The sequence below is a fragment of the Bison bison genome, unplaced genomic scaffold (assembly GCF_000754665.1).
Source record: "Bison bison bison isolate TAMUID 2011002044 unplaced genomic scaffold, Bison_UMD1.0 scf7180017864035, whole genome shotgun sequence".
NCBI lineage: Eukaryota > Metazoa > Chordata > Mammalia > Artiodactyla > Bovidae > Bison > Bison bison.
In genome coordinates this window covers 17,779,302-17,788,825 of record NW_011494607.1, presented here as the reverse complement: position 1 = coordinate 17,788,825, position 9,524 = coordinate 17,779,302, and positions in this window count along the sequence as shown.

Below are 9,524 nucleotides of genomic sequence, written 5' to 3'. Positions count from 1 at the left end.
TTGCAGTCCAAGGGACTCTCAAGAGTCTTCTCCAACACCACAGTTTAAAAGCATCAGTTCTTCAGTGCTCAGCTTTCTTTATGTCCAGTCCTCACATCCATATATGACCACTGGAAAAACCATAGCTTTGACTAGATGGACCTTTGTTGGCAAAGTGATTTCTCTGCTTTTTAATATGCTATCTAGATTGGTCATAGGTTTTCTTCCAAGGAGCAAGCATCTTTTAATTTCATGGCTGCAGTCACCATCTGCAGTGATTTTGGAGCCCAAGAAAATAAAGTCTCTCACTGTTTCCACTGTTTCCCCATCTATTTGCCATGAAGTGATAGGACCAGATGCCATGATCTTCGTTTTTTGAATGTTGAGTTTTAAACCAACATTTTCACTCTCCTCTTTCACTTTCATCAAGAGGTTCTTTATTTTCTCTTCACTTTCTGATATAAGAGTGGTGTCATCTGCATATCTGAGGTTATTGTTATCTCTTCTGGCAATCTTGATTCCAGCTTGTGCTTCATCCAGCCCAGCATTTCACATGATATATTCTGCATATAAGTTAAATAAGCAATGTGACAATATACAGACTTGATGTACTCCTTTCCCAATTTGGAACCAGTTGTTTCTCCATGTCCAGTTCTAACTGTTGATTCTTGACCTGCATACACATTTCTCAGGAGGCAGGTCAGGTGGTCTGGTATTCCCATCTCTTTAAGAATTAAAAAAAAAAAAAAATTTCCACAGTTTGTTGTGATCCACACAGTCAAAGACTTCGGCATAGTCAATACAGCGGAAGCAGATATTTTTCTGGAACTCTCTTGCTTTTTCTATGATTCAGTGGATGTTGGCAATTTGATCTCTTGTTCCTCTGCCTTTCTAAATCCAGTCTGAACACCTGGGAGTTCTCGGTTCGCATACTGTTGAAGCATGGCTTGGAGAATTTTGAGCATTAATTTACTAGTGTGTGAGATAAGTGCAGTTGTGCAATAGTTTGAACATTCTTTGAATTGCCTTTATTTGGGATTGGAATTCATATTTCAAACAAGATATGAAATATGGTCATTCATATTTCTAAAAAATAAATTCAATATAACAAGTTTTTAAACTAATTAGAGAATATGTATACACATAGTCCAACAACTTTTAATATCATTTTAAACATTCTATTTTCTTTTTAGACCAAAGTTTGGGCTGTTTACCAACTAAAATGTTTCTTAGATTTACCAACTTTATATTTTTGGTGTTTTTTCAATGCCTGGTGTCTTTGGTTGCATTTTTAAATTTATATTTGCTTTGTATTTATTTTTCAGTGTTCAATGTTTAAATGATTCATTTCCATATTCTTATTTGACAAAATATCCAAAGTTACTGATATTCATTTGAGTAAACTTTGGCAATATTCCATAGTGATAACAAAAATATTTGTATTTTTGTTCTTTTTCAAGAGCTTCTAATTATATTTTGTTTCCTTTTTAAAGCAATTTTATAATAGATTTATTAATATATGTTATGAGTGATTTTTGTTTAAATATTTTATATTAATATTTTATTTTACTTTATTATGGCAGGAGAATGTGATCTGCATGTAGTCTACAGAATCTAAAGTTCTATTTGTGGCCAAAATCAATTTTGTTACTATTCTGTTGTTTATGTAAAACATGTATTATTTTTTGTCAATTATAATCATTTGATATTACATCAATATTAACGTTAGTCTCTTTCATTCAGATCTGCCAACACCTTGATTTTACCCTAGCGAGATTCATTTCAGACTTCTGAACTACAGAACTGTAAGACAATGTAGTTTTGATTTAAGCCACTAAATCAAATCTGTGGTTGTTACATCAGTCATTTAGAAAACTAAAGCACCACTGCAGTAAAAAATAAAAATCACAGATATGCATGAAATACAATAAAAAATAAACCAACCCAGTGTCATTGACCCATAAAAGAAAAAAATATATAAAGAATGAAAATAAATTATTTTCTGAAAAGTGAGTTAATCGAGAAGTCAGAAAATATCTTCAAAATAAGTATATTTGAATATATAGAAAGATGAGGAAAAAACTAGGATTTATGAAATAAAAACTGATCATCATAAATAAGTATTAAGAGCTTTTGATGTGAAAAATATAATTACTTATATATACATATATAAAACAACAACTGCACACTGATAAAAAGCATGTTACTGAGATAAATGACCAAGGTGAAGAAATATGTCAAAAGACTTTAGGAATAGGAATATTAAGAATGGAAGAGAACACTTTTATTTATCTACTGCCTAAACAAGAATATAATAGATGTAGGTAAGGAAATGGAGAAGGCAATGGCACCCCACTCCAGTACTCTTGCCTGGAAAATCCCATGGACAGAGGAGCCTGGTGGGCTGCAGTCCATGGGGTCTCTAAGAGTCAGACACGACTGAGCGACTTCACTTTCTCTTTTCACTTTCATGCATTGGAGAAGGAAATGGCAACTCACTCCAGTGTTCTTGCCTGGAGAATCCCAGGGACGGGAGAGCCTGGTGGGCTGCCATCCATGGGGTCACACAGAGTCGGACATGACTGAAGTGACTTAGCGTAGCATAGGTAAGGAAATCTTTAAAGAAATATATTCTCAAAAGTAAAATGGAGACTCTTTGGATGAAAAAGAAGAAAGACTCAAGGATATATTCCTGTAACAGTAAAATGAAAAAGAAAAAAAGTAGGAAAAAAAAGGTAAAGTGAATTTATAAGTGTACAAAGGAGGAAGGGGGAGAATGATGAGCATAGTATTAAGTTAATTGATTGTTAAAACTTAGTAAGTATAAATGAGAAGACTATGTAAAGGGAGAAAAGGTAGAAAAGAAGGAGGAGGAAAAGAAACTAAGGAAGATGCTTTTAATGATAATCTGAAAATAAAATTCAAGATGAGAGTTACAAATGAGTTGGGTCAAGATGATAGTGTCAGGGAGAGGGAGAGAAAGGAAAAGAAGAAGGAAGGTCATGATAAACCCTTGACATTAGAAAAATATGTTTAAGTATATGTGCTAAAAATTAAGCATAACTGATAGAATAGAAATAGAATATAGAGCTATCAAAATAGGGACCATATGAAATTTAGTTTATCTAGTAAAATGTTAGGATTCTAATACATGATACAGAGAAAACACAAAATGAGATAACAGATATAGTACATGATAAAGAGAAAACACAAAATGAGATAATACATGATAAAGAGAAAACACAAAATAAAATAACAGATATAGTAATTGCTGATTGTTCCAACCGTGAATGAACTAAATTCTCCTATTCCTAGACAAAATATATGATTCTGCCACATGTAAGAAACCAAACTATTACACCTAACTTTCTTTTCCCTTTCTTTTGTATTTCTATAAAAGAGTACGTTTGCATAAATAACCAAGAAAACAATGAGAAAAAAGGTCAAGTTTAAGGTATTTTCCAAGTACATATCCAGGCATAATGTAAATAATGAGAGTTGTGTGGCATTGGATTAGCCAATGCCAATTGAATGCTATTGAATAAACACATCAATGAAATAGAAGTCAACCATGAACACATACATGCACACAAACACACATGAACATGGCATACAATAAAGTTTCAAAATAGTAAAAAAAAAATATTATTTAAATTATCTGCATATAGGTATTTTAAAATTTTGATTATTAGAAGATAATCTATCCTTGGCTAAAACTTTTGACACAAGAACGTTTGTTGGAACCAAATGGATCTTAAATACCAGATATGTACATATTCATTCACTAATATAACTCCAAGTGATAATACTGGGTAAATTAAATGGAAGTGTATGGATGTGAGAGTTGGACTATAAAGAAAGCTGAGCGCCGAAGAATTGATGCTTTTGAACTGTGGTGTTGGAGGAGACTCTTGAGAGTCCCTTGGACTGCAAGGAGATTCAACCAGTCCATTCTAAAGGGGATCAGTCCTGGGTGTTCATTGGAAGGACTGATGCTGAAGCGAAACTCCAATACTTTGGCCACCTGATATGAAGAGCTGACTCATTTGAAAGACCCTGATGCTGGGAAAGATTGAGGGCAGGAGAAAGAAGGGGATGACAGAGGATGAAATGGTTGGATGGCATCACCGACTCAATGGACATGGGTTTGGGTGGACTCTGGGAGTTGGTGATGGACAGGGAGGCCTGGTGTGCTGCGGTTTATGGGATCAGAAAGAGTTGGACATGACTGAGCGACTGAACTGAACTGAACTGAACTGAACATAATCATGACAAGAGGTAAAGAGTATGCCTAAAAATAATAATAATGTTAATTACATTGCTTTAATAAAAACATAATAAAAATGCTACAGCTATTCTGTAACATAGCTTGTCCTTAAAGTACTGTAAACAGAGATATTATGGTCATTAAGTATTAACCCTGATGCATGGTAGTATGATGGAAAATTAGTCTGACAAATACTGGCCCAAGTGAAGAGAGATGAATTAAATTACTCTTATGTCCATTGATATATTTTTTCAATATATAAATTCTCTTTTCACTTTTTATTCATATCAGTCCCAGAGAACACATATATAAAGAAATTAGATAATTTTACCTCAACATTATTCCCTATTCTTTACCTTTTTAACTAATACACACAAAGTATGAAAAATTGTTTCAGAAGATATCTTAAAATATCCAGACACAAAAATGAGCTCTTCAAAAATGTCAAAACAATTTTAACCTGGAAATTGCTTTGGGGAAACTTTAAATGTTCCTATATATTGCTGGCAGTCTATAAAAGCTTCTCGATTCATTTTTAATGAATCATATTTATTATCAAATATAGGATTTTGCATTCTATCAGCAGGGTAGTTGAGTTTTCAATAGCAAAAAAAAAAAAATCGTTTTCCTAAAATGATGTATAGACTCCCATATTTCAACATTACAACTTTGAAAGTCACAGAATACTAGATGACAGTACTGTTGCCTTTTAAATGTTTGGCATGGACACATTGTGGCTTTCTATCTACTTAAATATACTGGCTTTCTAATCTCTTTTGAATTATTGAAAATAATTTTTATAAACCTAGATGTAATGCAAATCTTTAGGCTTGAAAGCACTGTGTGAATAAAAAACAAAACCATTTGCCACTAATTCATTATTCTGCACGAGTTCAGTTTCTCTGATTCTGAGAGATAATGCTGGGAAAGAATATGACAGATCTTTCATTTGACAATAAAAGAAAAGGACAGCAATGAGGTTATTTCTAGGCACTTGTACTAGACTCTCTCTCTTTTTATTTGGTCCCTTTCAGTAATATTTTACTAAATAAAATTCCTTTTTAAAGTAAGGGATTCTAATTTCTCCCCAAATCTATATTTACCCCCATCCTTGTCCCCAGATAAAAGCCATCCCATGCTTTTCTCCAGAGAGTAACTACAAAGGGTTAACAAAATCCACTCTGACAATACTAGAAACAGTTCTCTCTCGGTGTGTGTTGGTTCACTGCTCCACAGGGCATAGCAGATGTTGTGTCTGGTAGTAAGAAGGGCCCAGGAGGTGTGGGCTGTCAATCACTTGGGGTTTTTTTTTTGTTGGTGGTGTTTTTTTTTTTCCTAACTACAGGCTATGCTATGGATCTGAAGCCCAACTAAAACAATCTGCCTCAGCTGGGGTGTGTGAGGTATCAATAACCCTTGGCAGAGGTGTCAAGAGCCTTGCTGGGGCTGAACTACCCTGCTGACCAGATGCTTAGCAAGTTAACAAGATAGCACTGAGCATTCACTGCTTTTCCGACACAACAATTAACACAACTGGAAGATCACTGCACTGATATTCTGAGAAAGAATCTCACCAAAGTTGCCTTTTATGGAACAGAGGCAAATAAATATTGGACCACTTTGGGAGGGGAAATGCTCTGAAATTTCAAGTTGGACAGATACTTTGGCTAAATAATGAGAGAAACAGGAAAAAAGAAAAAAAAAACTAATATCAAAAGTATTTTCTCTGTACTTTTCTATAAATAATTTGTGAGTTCACTAAAACTATATTATCTTGGGGAATAACAGAGTCCAACACATTTTTTTCAAAAGAGATCATTACTAGAACTTGGTCTAAGAATAGAACGTAAATTGGCAAAGTGTTGCTAAAGTGAATTAGTTAGCATTTATATATAAATTATAAGAACATATTCAGAAGTTGCTCAGTAAACAATATTTAGATATCTATAAAACTGGAAAAGAATAAAACATTCAAATTACTGATTAAAGTAGAAACATCCCCTTAAAAAGACAGTATACCATGTAGATATATGCCAAATATACTTCAGGTTTATTTTTTCAATTTATTTTACTTTAGGGTTATTTCCTACCTTCTGATTCATAATTCCATTAGATAGCAATTATATATTTTTCTGGAAAATAGATTATATACTATTTCTAGAAAAATACATGGTGTACTGGAAAACATGAATATTAGCTTCAAACAATTTAATGTTGTTTGTCTTTGCTTTAGAAATTCAATAATGCCATCAGCCTGTAAGACCTCTTAGAGCCCAGCATTTCACACAGTGAAAACTGCTTTCTGTTACAAAAGCACAGCAGCTGTGGCTCCCGCAGATACCCTTAAAGACAGATATAATAAAACACTGGGAGGGAGTAGGTCGACACAGGAGCATGAAATGGAAGAGATGAAGCCCCTTTGTCACAGCCAAACAGGCTATAAAGTTACTATAGTAACATACAGTATTAAACTCCAGGTGGATTGACTTAATCTTCCTCAAACAAAAAACAAAGGTTAACAAAAACCAAACCAATAACGATTACAATCACTCTACCCAAATATTTTTCAAGAAGTTGTTTTTGGTTGAGTCTGGATAGATGAGGAACTGGGTACACTGGTTCACGTTCTCATATGAAGAGACAATTCCAGAAGTTTAGGGTATGGGGAAAGAAACGCACTTTTGGGATATTTTGGGGAAAAAAAATCAAATGACTAGAGTAGCAAGAAAATCAATGACAATGAAAGAGCAGTTAGACTACATGTATTCTCAAGCTCAGCTTTTTCTATATTCATCACATTTTTGTCAAATGATGAGATTTGAATGTGGTAATGCCTCTGGTACTAATCTTATTGATAATTCATCAGCTTTTTCTTAACTTTGGGTGAAGAGTTTCAGGCTCCATATGCTTTAGACTGTGTTCTCAGAAAGAAAATAATGGCAGGATATAAGGTGCAGTGACTATGAAATAAGAGCTGGAGAATTAGTCCCTGGGACATAAGACCTAAAAAAAAAAAAAAGAGAGAGACAAGACAAGAAAATGGAAAAATCACAAACTGAACTCTAATTTTTAAATTTCATGAAAGAAGTAAATCTAAGTGTTTAGGATATAAAATTACAACTCAGGGTAGATGTCAAGTTCTGCTATTCCTTTCTTGCAGCTATAGGACTTACTGTTATTTTGCTGTGATAATCAACTGTCCCATCCATAAACCACCTCTACAGGCTAAACCTCACAAACTTTTTATGCTACCCAAATCATCACACATGCACACACATTCACAATCTTATTCCTTTTTGCTTTAGTAAATAGCTATTTTTTGTGGCTCTATTTTTAAGTGTGAAATTACATGTCTTTAGTGTAGATGAAAACTTTCAGTGATAAAATAAACCTTAACATGTAGATATCTGCATTTTGGATTAATTCAGTGATTATCTGAATTGATCCTTTTGTTTTAAAGATCTGAAAGAGTTAAGAGACTTTCTCTGAACCTTAATTTATGCCATGGAGTTAGGCACCAGGGCATGCTGGACTCAGTAAGAATATTTTTAGTAGGATTTAGCTAACAGTGTGAGACATACCTTTAATGGATTTAGTTTGGGTAAACAACCTTTGTCTAGACAGCCCAAATGTCACAGGTATTGCTCTTCATTTTAAGTGGTAACTTCTATGCAAATAATTGCAAAGTTGCGTTTTGTTCTTTGTACTGATATTTTATGAATTAAAGTTTTTGACTATATGAAGAGCTGAATGTACACCCACAAGTGGAAGTTTTAGTCATAGACCTTTCTTACCGGTCACTCTTATTTGACAACATTGAAACAATTAGACTTTAGATTGCACTCAGATTTATGATGTGGTTACTGAAGGCTGATTCCTACTAAAAGGAACACATGTATACCTGTGGCGGATTCATTTTGATATTTGGCAAAACTAATACAATTATGTAAAGTTTAAAAATAAAATAAAATTAAAAAAAAATAGCAAAAAAAAAAAAAGAAATGTATAAAAGAGATATGGAGAGGAAGAGCTAATGGATTAGCAAACTTTGAGGGAAACAAAGAGCAGAATTAGGGTTAAATGATGAAGAAACAGTCATAGTAGAAAGAAGAAAGGATGTACTCATAAGATATTCATTCATTAAATCTCTTTGATGTATCCATGCATATAAAATATATGAAACTTTGACAACTAGAACAGAACTATATAATTTTTCAAACTGAATTGAGTTTATTCAGCTTCCTTGTAATGTATAACTAGAGATATCTTATATTAAATGTTTTCTTTTATTATTTAAAAAATTCACATGGCTTTTACTAGTTATTTTTTGATTCATCCACAGAGTATTTACTCTTTACATTATTATACTATTAAAGAATCATAAGAATGGGGGGGTGCGGTGGGAAATTGGTCCTTGACATACAGAGCCTTTCAAACTAACACATAGATTCTAATGTTAGAATTACAAATGTAATTCACATATATCTAGAGGTCTAACTTTGAGCACTGCACAAAACTGTCCACAGGAAAATCTTAACATGCCCTCAGATATGGCTTATTTTATAATAGCTGCTTCATGCTTATTTGGGGGTTTTCATAGATTCTAAAATTCTAGGAGAAAAACAACCATAAGGTCTTTGTATAAGTTGAAAGAATAATTCCAAATCATTAAGAGTAAATTCTGACAAATCCAATTCTGTGATGTGACCAGTTATAAAAATGTGAGTGATTTATTTCAGGCATATAACTTCATGCTAAGGAGAAATGTACTAAAAAACTTTAGTACAGGCTAAAGTTATTGCTTGTACATGAAAAACATTCAATTTTTTTATCCATGAAATGTTATAGTCTTCATAATTTTAATTTAAAAAACAATGTGTCATGTGAGGCTGCAATTAATTGTTCTGGTTGGTAACATCCAAATCCCCTCCCCACAAATAAAATAAGAGGGATAGGGTTCCAGAGCAACTACAGTTGCATTAAATGTTGTCTTAGATGAGAATGAGTCACTGATATCCTCTTTGTATACTGCATAATCTGTCATTTCTTTTTCCTCCCTACAGTAAGCAGCCTGGATTCTACTAGAAAAGCTGGGGTCCCAACAAGTAATTAAAAACCCAGGGCTCTAATTACTTTGATAAATATAGTGAATCTGCTCTATTATATGTTACTCTAAAAGAAGGGAAAAAATAAATGGATTTTTCTAGGATAAATTAGTTTAATTCATAAAAACTCACATACTGGGTAATAGTTCATACACAGCATTTCTGCCATCTTC